Source organism: Neofelis nebulosa, chromosome 2, assembly GCF_028018385.1.
Source record: "Neofelis nebulosa isolate mNeoNeb1 chromosome 2, mNeoNeb1.pri, whole genome shotgun sequence".
In the NCBI taxonomy this organism is placed as follows: domain Eukaryota; kingdom Metazoa; phylum Chordata; class Mammalia; order Carnivora; family Felidae; genus Neofelis; species Neofelis nebulosa.
The window spans coordinates 83,660,154-83,675,885 of record NC_080783.1 but is presented as its reverse complement, the minus strand read 5'-3'; positions in this window follow the sequence as shown (position 1 = coordinate 83,675,885).

The window sequence follows — 15,732 nt, the reverse complement described above, 5'->3', positions numbered from 1 at the left end:
GGTACAGGGATCCCTTCTGCAGGTTATAATTAAAATATTTAAAGAGGCGTCTGGGTGGTTCAGTTGGTTAGGAGTCTGACTCTTGATTTTGGTTCAGGTCACTATCTCATGGTTCATGAGACTGAGCCCCACATTGGGCTCTGCGCTATCAGCACAGAGCCTGCTTGGGATTCTCTCTCTCCCTTTCTCTCTGCCCCTCCCCTGGTCTCTCTCTCTCTCTCTCTCTCTCTCAAAAATAGATAGATAAACATTAAAAGAAATAAAATATTTTTGAAATATATAAATAGATGAATGAATGAATGAATGAATGGGAGAGGGAGAAATGCAGAAATCAAAGAAGGAGGACAAAACATGTACTTGTGGAGCACAATATAAGGCCAGAGGAGGGAGATAAAGGGATCTCTGTCACTGTCTTTTTTAGGGGGCTGCTCTAACAGAGCACAACAGACTGAACGGCTTAAAAACAATAGAAATGTACTTCTAACAGTTCTGGAGGCTGGGAAGTCCGAGACCAAGATGCCATCAGATTGAGTGTCTAATGAGATGGCATCTTCTTGTGGTGTCTTGGAGTCTCTGGTATAAGGAACCAATCCTGTTCATGAGGGCTCTAACTTTAGGCCTAATCACCTCCCAAAGGCCTCACTTTCTAATACAATTACTTTAGGGGTTAGGATTTCAATGTATGAATGTTGAGGGGGATACAAACATTGAATCCATAGTACTAGGTAAACATTTAATCTACTCCTCTCCCACACTAATCAGGTCAAAATGTAGACACAAGTCATCATATCTTATTTTGGCCCAGGCAGCATCTTCTGGAAAGAAGCTGTTCACATTCTTCTATAATATGGACAATCAATTGCTACATGAACGCTAAAGAGAGCCTCGGGAAGCATATGTTCACATCCTCATGTTTCGGAGATGAGAAAATAAGCCTGAAAGAGTAAAATGGCTTCCTCAGAATATCCGACAACCGTGGGATAGTCACAAAAAGAAAAAGCAAGACAGACAGACCTGGATCTACTTGTCCTTGAACAATTTTTTCCCTACTGAAATAAGTCCAAGACATGTGCGTGCACACATGCATACCTGTGCCTCCATACCTACTGCAGGTGTAAAGAGTTACTAAATATACTACTTCAACAGCTGGGATTTCACGAGTTGACTTTTCACAAGGTGTTTATGGTTTCTTAAAATGTGTTTGGCTCTCTTTTTTCTTCTTCTGAGATTTAAAAAAGTTAAGATAGAACTTAAATATAAGGCTGAATTGGTCAAGACAGTTACTACAAGGTTACTTTATACCAAATCATAGGCAGTGAATTCAAGCTTGGCTTAGTGTGATGCCAAATCACCCCACTTTGGCCAATAGCATTCAAATAAGGTAATCAGAAGACAAAGTGGTCACCATGAGGCCCTGCTGAAGTCGCCAGTGTGTGTCTATCTCTGCACCTGATTAGGGAGAATTCCCTTTGAATTCAGTGGGAACTAAGAACTGAGGGAACAAAGTTAGGGGAAACAAAGAACTAGATCCTAGTAGGGGATCTGGAAATTGGTGAAGTAGCCGCTCTCACTGTTATTCATTGGGCCTTGACCTATGCTGAGTTACTAAATAGATAACTTAGCTCAGAGATCCCATGATGCACACCCCTACCTCATGGAATGAATGAGCTCTTCTAGGAAACCAGACACCCACTGAGGAGACTAAGGAGTGCCCTGGAAGAGTTTCAGGGACTCCCTTTCCTGCAATGTCTCACTCATCTTCCTCTGGTATCCCCTCAGCTCATCTTCAATACAAATATTCACTACATAGGAATGTACTAGAAACTGAGTTGGACACTACACAGGAGACCTCCCTCAAGGGGTTGACAATCTGATGAGAATCAAGACTTGTACACAAAAAGCTAAATAATTATACAGCTAGAATAACCAGAGTGCCAAAGAAGTAAAGCAATGATAAGTATGGAATTCAGAGAAGGTCACTGTAATAAATTATAATAGATAAGAGTCCTTTCCTTTGCAGAGATTTAAATCCTTTTTGACATTTGATTCTTAAGTTGTATTATTTGGGGCAGCTTTCTGTTCTACCTTCATTATAATAAAAAAATGAGGAAGAAAAGTAGAAGAATCTAGCACAAAGAGTAGGCATTTGAATTATAAAGCTTCAGTTGAGCACCTACTATGTGTCAGGCACATAAAAAGAGAAACAAAATATAATACATGGTGGAGTAACTGAACCCCACTCATTAAGTTCCAGTTAAAAGACAAGTATGTATGACCTGCATGGGATCCTCAGATGGCTCCCAAAGATGCCATAGGCAAACTTGAGGAGGTGGAGGCCCATGAGAAGAACAGTGAGAAAGAACGTGGCTATCCCTAGAGAGGTAGAACACAGCCTTGTAATAAGATATTATAAATTGTGGGGGCTAGAGATGTAGGCAGATCAGAACAGACAACTAAGACTAAGAAGGGTATAAATGGTGGCTGGAATGAAATGTTATCTAAGAGTTATTATCTAAGGAATTCAGAAGGTTTAACAAGGATGAGAAAGATGTAAATGAAATGGGACCGGAAGGAAGAAGATATGCTCTTTCCCTGACCAGACACCACAGTATCAGACAAGGGCTCCATAAAATCTTCCTTTTATCTGCATTTGTCCTCCATATGGTGGGGGACATCATCTCCTTCCCAAGGGGAAAAATAGGTGCAGGAATCTGACACCAAACCACAAATGAGACTTGGGAGTGAATTATCTAATGGCTTGTGCTCCAGAATTTCCCTCTGTGACCTAAAGATAAACATGATAAACAGAGTCAACTCTCAGAAAGCCTGCTCATGAAGGCCAATAATATGAGTATATATAAGTGTGCATGACTCCAATAATTGTTTTTCAATACATTTCATTTATTCAAAATGGAATAAGAATAGAATTCAAATATTATATTAAAATAGTATTTATTTACCAAAAAAAAAAGTAAATATTTACTTCCTTAGTCAGATCTTGAAGGAAGATTTAGCAATAACAGAGCAATGAATTGTAGAGCTAACATATCATGCCTAGGAATTGTGATAGCTCAGTCCCCATGAGTCTCAATTAGTTAAAAGATTAGTCCTTACTCAGCATGTATAGATGATTCATTTTTATTTAACAATAACTAACTGTATCTCTGGGTTATGCAATTTATCAAAATGACTATATTCTAAGCAGAAAGATGAAAAGCAACAAAAATAATAAAGGATATCTGGGTGTGGCGTGTTTTCATGCTTCCTCTCACCCTTAAACCAAAATGTATTTCTTGTGCTTTCCGGTTGCTCAATGACACAAAATTTCCCATTGCCCCTTAGCCCATTGTTTGCACTGCTAGGCTCTAGAGGCAACACAGAAAAAGGAATAGAAGTGGAATCTGCAGCTAGTCAGCCCTTCAGTCAAATCCTTGCTCTGTCACTAAGTTGCAAGCATTAATTATTAATAATTCTTGAATTCCTAAAAAGTCCTCATCCTGGGCAAATTGCTTTACCTGTATTATGTGTCATAATAACTCCATGAAGTAATTACTATTCCTGTGCCCATTTTACAGATGAGAAAAATGAGACATAGAAAATTTAGTAACTTGGCCATGGTCACAATAAGTGGTAGAGCTAAGTTTTGGTCCTACACTTATGTCTCTTAACCTTTACATTACCTCTCTTTCTTGGATTTAGACTCTGGGCAACTTAGCTGCTCTGGGCTTCAGTTTCTTCATCAATAATATGGAGAATAGGGGCACCTGGGTGGCTCAGTCCAAAGTGTCTGACTTCGGCTCAGGTCATGATCTCACGGTTCAGTTTGTGAGTTTGAGCCCCATGTTGGGCTCTATGCTGACAGCTCAGAGCCTGGAGCCTGCTTGAGATTCTGTGTCTCCCTCTCTCTTTCTGCCCCTCCCCTGGTAATGCTCTGTCTCTCAAAAATAAATAAATATTTTTTAAAAAATAATAATAATATGGAGAATATACTACCTATCTTGCTGAATTGATGGAAAAATTAAAAGAGATGATAATGTAAAAAGTTTAGTGCAGTTCCTGGCCCAAAATAGGTAGTCATTAAATAGTAACTCTTATTGTATTTGATAGATGTTTGTTTTTATAATGTCTAAGATTTCCCTGATAAAATGGTTACTTCATAAGTTGTATAGCTACATTTTCATGAATAAGAATAAACTTATTAGTAGTAGTCTTTCATTAAAGGAAAATCACAATTCCCATTAACTTCTTTTACCTATGTACTTTGAGAGCAAAGTCAAATGCTTAAGAGAGCACTGATTAGGACTGGATTTTAGTCAGAGACTGTATGTAAAAATAAAAAAAAAAAAAAAAAAGACCAAAAGTATTTTAAATGAAACTTGAGAGGGTTGATGGGAGGTGGGGGAGAGGGGAAAGTGGGTGATGGGCATGGAGGAGGGCAGTTGTTGGGATGAGCACTGGGTGTTGTATGGAAACCAATTTGACAATAAATTATATATATAAAAAAGAAACTTGACCTCAACTTTTAATCATCTAAATAACCAAAAATAATGGCTTATATTGATCCTGAAACACCATAGTATTCACTAGTAATATGAGCCCACTCATGTGAAACGGCTGGTTATTGGACTAACTTTCTTATAAGAGACACTGTTGCTGCCTCTGCTCAACAGCATTTGCAAAGCCCCCACACCTGCCCCTTCTCCCTTCCTACGCCCTTGCTAACAGAACACAGATTTTATTCAAGGAATCCAAAGTCATCTGTTCCAAAGAGGTGAGGACCCTCCCAACCTGAGGTGGCAAATCATGAGGGACCTAAACTCATGCTGACATTTCCACCCTCCTTGCCAGTGATGGTTTAACAATGGACTTGTGCTAGGGTGCTAGATAGGAAGCCTAATGGGGCACTCGGAAAAAGATTTCAATTTTGAAAATAAACACTTAAATAGAAACTTCCCTCTTTGCACGTGTATGTGACAATTGCAACTGCAGCAACTAGCTTGACCTTTAGGGGAACAAATGTTAGAAGACAATGTGCTGAAGATGTCAGAGCAAGAGGATAAAGAGAACCTGAGTCCTCAATGAGCCAAGAAAGAAAATAATTCACCTTGAATGTGCTCTAAAGAAGCCCTCCAGACTTCTGGTGAACTACTTAACCTACTCAATATTGAAACCATTTTGAGGGGCGCCTGGGTGGCTCAGTCGGTTAAGCGGCCGACTTCGGCTCAGGTCATGATCTCGCGGTCCGTGAGTTCGAGCCCCGTGTCGGGCTCTGTGCTGACAGCTCAGAGCCTGGAGCCTGTTTCAGATTCTGTGTCTCCCTCTCTCTGCCCCTCCCCTGTTCATGCTTTGTCTCTCTCTGTCTCAAAAATAAATAAATGTTAAAAAAAAAATTAAAAAAAAAAAAAAGAAACCATTTTGAGTTGGGTCTTCCTGTTGTCCAAAGCTGAATGCATCTTAACTGACATCCAAACCCAGAAGACTACGTCTTGGTTAAACTTAGAAAGTCCAAAATAACAGAGATAGTCCAACATGTATTCTTGATTCTGATTCCTACCAAAGGCATTTGATTACAGGGAGAAGGAGAAACAGCAAAGTAGTATTTTTAAAAAAAAAGGGGGACCATTTTATCTGACCATTGTCCAGATACTGACTATTCCTTTCCATGCTCATTCCATTTCTTTTGACTAGCTCCTAGATCCACATCAATTTGCTCATTCTAAATCTCTTTATAGATGTCTCCGGAATGTTGAAATAGGACCTCAGATTCTGTTACAATCCTGGGAAAAGTGACTTCCAAACTAGAAATCTATGTCCTTGTTGAAATGTGCTTCCTCTCACCCTATACACAAACATCAAGTGCCACCTCCAACTGGCATCACTGAACTTTTACAGCACTGGTGACATCCAGAAAGTAACTCAGTCTGATTGGAAGAGGGTTGGGTAACTGCCCATGAACCACGATCTCTTTGACCATGTTGAGCATCAGCAGTAGAAAACTGTTTTCTGAGTGGGCACAGCCATGGAGAGTGAAGTACAGGAGCTTCCTAGAGCCACTAAATGAAAAGCAGAGACTGGCAGTAACAGCTTCCTTTTATCAGGGGTGATTGGATGATTGTCATGAGCAGCTGTTCTCTTCCACTACTGACAGACAGCAGGATTATATCTGGGAACAAAATTCCCCACAGTACAGTTTGTGAGAATAAAAACACGCTATGGAAGGACATTATAAAAATCTTCCCTGGAGACTTTACATTGTTTTCCCCTCAAACTCTCAATATGAAATGAAGATGTACGTACATATATATACATAATATCTACATAGAGGGAGATTGAGAGAAAGAAAGAGAATGAGATTGATTTTACATACATGTGAAATGAAGGGGTGATACTTAAATACAGTCCTGCAGTGGAGACAAATTATTCTTCAGTGCTATTAATCTGTGATATGCTATATCCTGAGGACACAGTTCACCCCACCTCACCAGTGATTATTGTCAGCATGAATTATTCTTGCACTGGTTAGTCAATTCCTTTCTTCACAGCCTTGACTAAAGAACTCTCCCTGCAATTTCAACTGCACTTCTTTCTTACCACCGCGTCTCATATCCTCTTTGTTTCCCTAGGTCTCCGATTTCATCCTTTCCCCTCTCTTCTTAATCCATCATTCTTTGTGAGGCACTGCTGGCTGAGCACTGCACAATAGGCCTTGTCTTACCCTATTTACCATGCCCATTAAATCTATTAGTCTCAGTACACCATCAGCTTTTAAAAGTGCCCCTTTCACAGGCCCCCCTCTTACCTGTTCTAATGACATTGTTCCCTTTCCCACTGCCCTTTGAACACTCATGTCATTAAGCTCCAATTTCACTTTGCTTTTGCAAATGACAAGATGGCTGCCCTCTATAATCTTACTCTGGAGCCTAACAGAGTACCTTTACAGCAGCAGCCACGAGAGATACCTATTGATGGCTCTTCTTGCCTCTCCTTCTTGCAAGGTTCCAGAGCTGCTGTTAGTATTTTTCCAGTTGAAGCCGGCTCACAAAGACAGTTTTAACTGGTCATTCTCATTCACACAGGAACATGGGTATTCTGAATGACTTAGAGCCCTTTCCTTCTTCCCCTTTCCTCCCAAGCATTCTGGTCAGATGTTCAGCTTCCATTCATGCCTTCAAATATGTACTTATTGAGTGTATTTCTAGTGCCAGGCTCTGGGCTAGGTGTTAGGGAAACAATAAAAATGAGATCCAGCCCCTTCTGCAAGGAAATTTCCATCTGGGTAGAGGGGAGAGGGGGCAACCAACCACCGCAGTACAGCAGGCTGATTGCTTTATTCAGGCCAGAGGGAATCCAAACACACCAGCTTCTGTTTTGTTGCTATACTAAAATTAAATGGAGTCTGTGCAGAGCAGGGTCAAAGTGGACTGCATCAAAATAAAGATGGGCCTTGGTTCACAATCTGCTTCAGCCACAACTTTGAATAACCTGAGGCAATCACTCGTACCTACTACAGAGTCTCAGAGCCTTCAGCTCTGCAGGTGAATGACTATAGCACCTATACCTCTCAGGGGCTACTGTGAGGATGAAATGGAACAATAACCTGGGGAGGTTCCTAGCCCAGCACCCGACACTCCATAAATGTTGACTAGGGTGCTCATACTTTTCATATTTCCCAGAAACCCTCCAATTTCTAAGGCCCAGTATCCCTCCACTAAACTGTTTCCCGTGGTGCCCTACAACTGGTGATTTTTTTCTGGTGAGTTTGTTTAAATAAATGTATGAGCCACATCAGCTTCAACTCTACCTGGGTTGAGGCAGCTCAGTTAATTTTCCACCAGCACCATACCTCCAGAGTACATGTTACCCATGAGACTTTAGGCACAGGGAAATTAGTTTCGAGACTCTTTGGGGAATTTATTCATGTCATAAAGTGGAGCTGGATTTATTACCAGTGACAGTATCTACTCAGGGGAGCCAAAGACCTGAACAGCAAGGGGTATGGGGGGAGGGTGCAGTTCCAGGTCACAATAGAGCCATATTATGAAGCTTTCCATGTAGTCTCTCATTTGCTCTACCTGAGCAGAAAAGGCCTTAAATTCATCTCCTGCTGCATTTTATTGTGACAGAAGACCCCCCACCTTTACCCCAAGGGAAGGGGCCCTCGTAAAAATCCTCCTGACATATTACCACCCTAATAACTGTACACTATCAACTGAAGGGCAGTGAAAAATGATTATTGAGCCATGTACAAACCACCCCAGCATTTTTAATTACAGATCATACAAGAAAAATAGAACTTCTTTTTTTGTTTTGTCTGTATTCAAGATAATCTTATCAGGATTGTCAGGAAAGAATAATATTGCAGTCAAAAGAATATTCAGTGCCCCTTCAGGCACTTTTCAGAATTTAGAGTGTCGGCACATATTTGAAAAGCAAATACAGAAGAAATGCATAACTTAGGGAGTTCAGGTGCTAAATTAGCAGAAGCTGAAGAAAAGAATGAGTCAGGGAAATAGGGAAGTGCTTCCCCACAATGCAACCTAGTCTTTAGCCCCAACTTTTCCAAGTCTTGTCAATGTGCTGAAGTCTGGTGTTGATGTTCAAATCATCTGACAACTTGTAACTCAACCATAAGCAGTTAGACATAAGCTACAAGTGTCTATTTTTACACACCACCAGCAATTCCCTCGGGAAACCCAGGCTTCCTTTCAGCCTGCTCTTCTGTCATCCTGAGAACCATTCCCTCCTATAGATGTTCCATTCTCTTGTTGGATGCCTTTAGAAAGTTGCCTTCCAGTTCCTAATTACCTCAAGCAGCTGCCTAATGCAGCTTCCAGGCACAAACCACTGTGGAGTATCCATTTTAACACTCAGCACTATCACTGACTGGTGTTGAGAGAGAGGGATTGCTTCTGTGCCTGTCAGGAAAACAACAGTTGTTGTATTCATTGGCCTCCCAGGAAACTAGGATGCCTTGCCATTGTGCATGGGATTTTCCCCCAGGGGCTCTGGCTGATGAGCCATCAGGCATACCAAAGAGGAATGGCTTTATTCTGCCCTCTGCTCTCCTTGGCAGGGGTTACCTCATTTGCTCAAGTACCATCATCAACACATCTATATATACACTGCCTACAGAAAACATTTTATAAGCCAAAAGCAGTTATGACAAACCCCATTAAGACAATGTTCTCTAGGTAACACAACACAGTGCCTATCTCCCAGGCCATAGCTTACTTATTTCAGGAACAATTCCAATTACAAAAATCACTCAGTAAAGACTTGTGGATTAATTGATTCCTTGATTGGTCTAGAATCCATCTATTAAATACTCTGAAATCTGCATTTTGATATAAGAGGGTGGGGTTTTCACAGCAATGGCATTTGCTGCCAGGCTGTTTAGCCTGCCCACATTTTATAAAAAAGAAGGTAATATCACTGAGGCTCTTTTGTTTCTTCACAAAGAATAGAAAAGGTGCCACAAAGAAAGAAAGAAAGAAAGAAAGAAGGAAAGAAAGAGGAAAGAAAGAAATTAAAACAGGAAAGGAAAGATTATGGGACTTGGCTTTTATTGCTGAAGAAAAACAATATTTTGCCCATATTATTGGTGGCAGTTTATACTGAGTGCTATTTAATTTGAGACCTGTTTTCATAGTGGCAGACAATTAATTACTACTATTTCAAACTCACTATTCAACCATCTCTTCCTTTCTTTTCACTAGTGGTTTCAGTAAACAAATCAGGGTCAGGAGAAACATGTTGAAAGAGCAGGGTTCTTTAATGAGAATAAACATGCACAATGGGTTCTCCTAATTTGAGAAAATACATTTCTCCCTTAAGGCATCTGTTAGGACCAACCTTCCAACACTGAGTTTCCCCAATATTGAACTCACTCTGCCTGGTAATTGGGGTAACTTCCATGTTGTGACATTTTCCAGGAAATGAAGAGACCCAGAGTGTCCTGCCCTCCCTGGGAAGCATTCACATTGACTTGGCATCACAGAATAGATCTATTTGCTTTGGGAAAAACTGGCCAACACTTGATTCCCTGACACTCATCTTTTGCATGAATTTCTTAGGATGACATGAACACCAAGGTCCTAAGAGTCTGTTTGTCAGTGAGGTAGAAGGAATATTGAACATGTTGCAGGATCTGAGTTCGAGTTTAAGACACAGTCTCCCTCAGACTCAGTGTCTTTGTCCATAAAATGAAGGACAGAAACTAGCATGTCCCTCCCCCACCCCCCCCACCCCCCACTTCAGCGCTTCTCTGGGATTCCTCACTAAGACACCACAGATGGTGTGTCCAGGGAGGGAAGCAGAAAGGGAAAGAAGGGGGTATGAGTGCACGTGGTGCCAGGATGTCATTTTTTTCCTTCATTACTCTCATGTGATTTTCACCAAGAGAGTGGAATGATTCACAGGGAAATAAGATTCTACACAGTAACAGCCTGGTTAGTTGAACTGAGGAGCCCAGTTATGTTTTCAAGAGGCCCTCAGTCATAAAAGAAGTAGCTCTCCTTTCTGTGGAAGGATGGTATTATTCACAAATACCTCTAAAATGCATACTTTAGGTGTTCTTCCCAGAGTGCTGATGGATTTGTGATACAGTCTTCTGCCATGACCAGTAATGTGTATTTGAGAAATACATGCCAGGATGAGAGCAGAGCGCTATAGCCTAAGTGTAACTACATGCTGTAACATTAGCTGAGGCTCCCAAATCACTGAGCCCTCCCCAAGGCAGAGGGCCTTGCAAATCCAAAAGACAAGGGTGGGGGATGAGGCAAGAGGGAAGGAAAGAGAAGAAAAAGAGATGAAGAGAGATACAGGAGGGAGAAAGAAAAATTGGGGAGAGGGGGCAGGTCATTTTGCTACTTAAAGAAGAAAGATTGTGGTGGGGGGGCACCTGAGTGGCTCAGTCAGTTAAACGTCTGACTTCAGCTCAGGTCATGATCTCACAGTTCATTGAGTTCGAGCCCCTCGTGGAGCTCTGGGCTGACAGCTCAGAGCCTAGAGCCTGCTTCAGATTCTGTGTCTCCCCTGCTCACATGCTGTATCTCTTTCTCAAAATAAATAAATAAACATTGGGAAAAAATTTTTTTAAAAGAAGAAGAAGAAAGATTATGTTTATCTATTAAATTCTATTTTCACTTTCAGATTTGTTCATTTTTCAATCCATGTATAATCTCCTGCTTTGTGTCCTGTCTTTTCTCTGGGCAAGGCAATAGGAAACAGTGTGTTGGCTTTTGCATTATTTTTTTATTATTTTGCGATAGTTACTAAGGCTTTTCCCCAATATTCCAGATTTCCTATTTCTAATTCCTAATTTCTATTAGGTCCAGGGTGAGATCGTCCTTCCCTGCCCCTTGAAATTGGGCAGAGACATGTGATTTATCTTGCCAATGGCAAAAATAATGTGTATTGCTTTTGGGCAAAAACCACTTAGAAGCAAGTATTTTTTGCAGGCTTCCTTCCTCCCACCAAAGACCAGCGAAACCCCAGTCTTTGGATGGTCCATCAGCCTGGCTCCAAATTAATTAAACCTGGAACAGAGTCCCCAGCTGTCCACAGTGGACATGTGTTGTAGGCAAGAAATAAAACTTTGTTGAGCCACTAAGACATTGGAGGCCCCTCATACTGTAGCATAACCTAGTCTAACCCGAGTGACGCATTGTTATCACTGGTTACGATTAGTTTCTGTCAGCTACTGTTGCTTAAAGTGCAATTCTGCAAAACATAAACTTTCTAACGTTTAAATAAATAAATAATAAGGTTTTTCCAAGACTGGGTTCTGTTCACAAAGAGTTTTTAGGATCTTTTGCTGAGTGTGGCGTTCACCAGTTGCAGTTGCATCTAAACAGAATTTTCTGTATATTTATAGCATACTAGGTCTGAGAGGAAATGTTGATTGGAAAAAATAGAGAAATACTTTTGCCATCATCATAGACATTTTTCGGGGATTACTATTAGTGAATAATTTTTATGAGTATAGAACAGCTGTAAACTTGTCAGAAATAGACACCAGAAAAATAAAATTATTGTTGTCATGATTATTTTATCATCTCCAATACCCTGAAGCTAAGCACTCAATGGTTTTTAACACCAAATAAAATTCAGCCAGTTCAAAGCAGGTTTATAAATGTAATAATCCTGTGAAGTTGAATCTGTAGAAATAACTCGATTGATCTGAAAGCATTTTTTAGATGAACATTTTTAGCTAAAGGAATCAAATATTGGAGAATGTAGACATAAATAAATGTTACCTAAACTTTCCTGAACAAAGCCTCATCCAGCTGTTGGCATCTTTAATACAAAAACCCAGTCTAATCTATAGTTGCAAATTTATTTATTTATTTATTTATTTAAAAAAAAAATTTTTAACGTTTTTATTTATTTTTGAGACAGAGAGAGACAGAGCATGAACGGGGGAGGGGCAGAGAGAGAGAGAGACACACAGAATTGGAAGCAGGCTCCAGGCTCTGAGCCATCAGCCCAGAGCCTGACGCGGGGCTTGGACTCATGGACCATGAGATCATGACCTGAGCTGAAGTCGGATGCTTAACCGACTGATTCACCCAGGCACCCCTATAGTTGCTAATTTATGACAGTGGCTTACATAGTCTGGAAATCATGGCCTTTCTGTACACTCTCAACCAGTAACAACTAAATACAAGAGAGGTATCTTAACAAAGTGAGGGATAGATTAGCCATTTCAATCTCCACTCCATCTCTCATGTTCTAGAAACATTCTGGGAGGTAATATGATTGTAGGTCCTTCCTAAACTTGAAGCTCTGACAAATTCAAGAAGAAAACCCAAGCACAGAAATCTTGTCATTCTTCAGTGCAGATGAGTAGACAACAGAGAACCTGGATTCGAAATAGCCTGTAAAAAGCAAAAGAACTGGACAAAGATAGATCTGGGCAGAGAAGGGAGCATTATGTTCATTTCTTTCTGTGTCCAGAAGGATTGGGGGTGATGAACTAAATAGAAGTTTCCCAGACCTACATCAAACCATATCAGTAAGCATACCCCACTTTGAACAGGCTGTGAAGTTAAGACAGCCTGGTGACACATTAATTCCATTATAAAGTAAAATTCATATGCATTACACCTTAACAAATCATTATCCTTTATTTACATTAAAGAATCAGAGGATTTCTTTTTTTCATCATTTTTTTTTCTATTTTTTTATATCTAGAAATCATTTGTCATAAAAAGCTGTCTCCAGAAAATTATTTTCCATTCCATCTTAATTACAACTTAAAGACTCAAAATATCTTTAGTAAACAAACATATATGGTAATGTAAGTTATAAGGAATAAACATGAAATTAACATATACTGATCTCATTTCATTTCAATAATCAAAAATAAACATAGGACCAAAAACCAGAGAAAAGAAATAGCTCAGCCTTCACCTACCTCAAACGTTGCTTACTATTTCTCAGTCTTTTCCTGTAGAGAAATAATTTTTAAAATGTTTCTGATTGCCATTTTCTGTATTAGAGTTTTTGAAATGATCAAAATGTGCACTAAAAAACACAATACATTCACTGTAGTCTTTCTGGTTGTAAAATCCTACAATGAATGCACTGATCTTAAATTAGTAAGATAACTGAGAGGGGGTATATTTTAGCTTCTTTTCAATCTCAAATAATAAAGCCTCAATTTATCAGAAGACCATAATGTATTCTTATTCAAAGCTAGTTAATTCACTTTTCTGGTCAGTTTGAATAGAATCAAATATTCGTTATTGTTTCAAGCCTCATTATGAAACAATTTCCCCATATTTTTTTTTTAATTTTGATAAATTTAATAAAGTGAATTAATATTTGCCTATTGTAGGAAGCACATGCTATTGGACATAATTGACCTTTTAAAATTCAGGGTCTTGCAGGGCTTTGAGACATAACATTCTACATCAATAGAGGTGATACAGATATAAAAGATTTAAGACAGCTGTTCTCAGTAGGGGTAAATGTATAAAAATCATCATGAAGATTTTTCTTTTTCAAACTACATATGTCCATCCCCACTTGAGAGTCTGGTATATGTGTGGTCTAGAAAAAATCCTCTGATGATCCTGAGGTTCGTTGCTTAGGAGATTGGGTAACTCCTTGAATATAGCACAGAAGTGTTATTCGTTTGTTTTTACTAAATTTGCATATTGAAATATTTTCTTCTTTCTTAAAAATTATGTGCAGGGAAAAAACTCTAATTTAGAGAACTGTTCCACTGAGTTTTTAGTTAAGGTCTTCACTGCCTGCTAGCTCTGCTTTTCTATCTATATTGGCAAATATGCTGTCTTTGTCTTTCACCAAATTGGTAACATTTGCTTAGAAAATTGAATCTGAAGAGTTGACTATCGCCACCAAACACCTCTGTCTTGTAGTTAAGTGGCTTTGCTGTAACCTGCTGGGAAGAAACAGTGGCTGATGGGCCAAGTCTAAGACACAGAAAGTGAAATGATTCTATTAAAGAAAGAGATTACAGCATCAGGCTTTGCAAACTAGGCTAAAGCTCTAAACTGCAAAATTATCTTGATGCATGTGATTGGGAAGGACTAATTAGAAGAGAGGATGACATTTTATTTTCTAACCAGCCCTCTCTGATCTGAAGCCACGACACCCCCTCACTTGTTACCTAGCAACCCTTCTTTGTATATGTAAGGTTACTCTATTCCTGCTTTGTTATTCAATTTACTTGCCATTTTAAAAGTGTCCTTATTCTCTTTAGGACTATCCCACCCTGGTGTGATTGGCCTTCTGCTCTAACATATCAGAGGGCCATCAATTAAGTACAACCAAATGTCATTGTACAGCCTACTGCTGTCCCTGCCATCAGTAGATTTCCGTAGATCAGTGCTAAACAAATGCTGTAGATTTCACCTTGGTATTTATGATTTTACCAGAGCCCTCCCTGTCTGCACCCCAGCCAACAACCCTCCGCCTAACCCAGAAATTGCTGTCATTGCTTTTATCTTGATTGAACGAATATAAGCAGGACTGGCTCCTTTTAACTCAGTGGAAAAATGACTATCAATTTAAACATTAACTGGTGTCCAATCTAATCATGAAGCTAAAAACAGAATTTGCTTCTGCACGTTACAGAGTTTCTCAGAAAAATCACCACCTAGCTAAACTTCACAATTTCACCTAAACCCCAGCAATATGTAAATAGGTAATCAACCACATTTGGAAACGTATTTTTTAATCAGGTAGTTTAGATGCATAATCACCTTCAAATCAAACCACCATTAGAGGCCATTAACTCTTGAAGGAAGGAAACTCAGCTGGCAGTCAGAATTCTATCAGAGATAGAGATCCCGGCTCCACCTTCAATATCTGTAGAGCCCCAGGCTTACACTCATCTTTTAGCCCCCCCCCGCCCCCCCCCACTTTTTTTCTCCTTAAAGAGAATTGTGAATCTTTCTTAATGCTGGATGAGAATTAGGAGGCTTAACAAAACCATCAGCCTATAGCACTTGAGTGCTTAGAAAAGGTCTATTGCCTCTTTACTGTTTCTATTTTCCCCTCAGTGACTTGAAAATTGTTCCTAACACCAAAAGTCTAAGTACCTCTAGAACACCAAACTCTAGTACATTCTAAAATACAATACCTAATATAAATCTAATGTACATCCTAATGATATAGTTGGCTCAAAGCAGTACCACGATATTACTCTTTCTAAAATAACAATAACCCCTGCTGAAAGAACCTGCACCCCCATTCATGGCA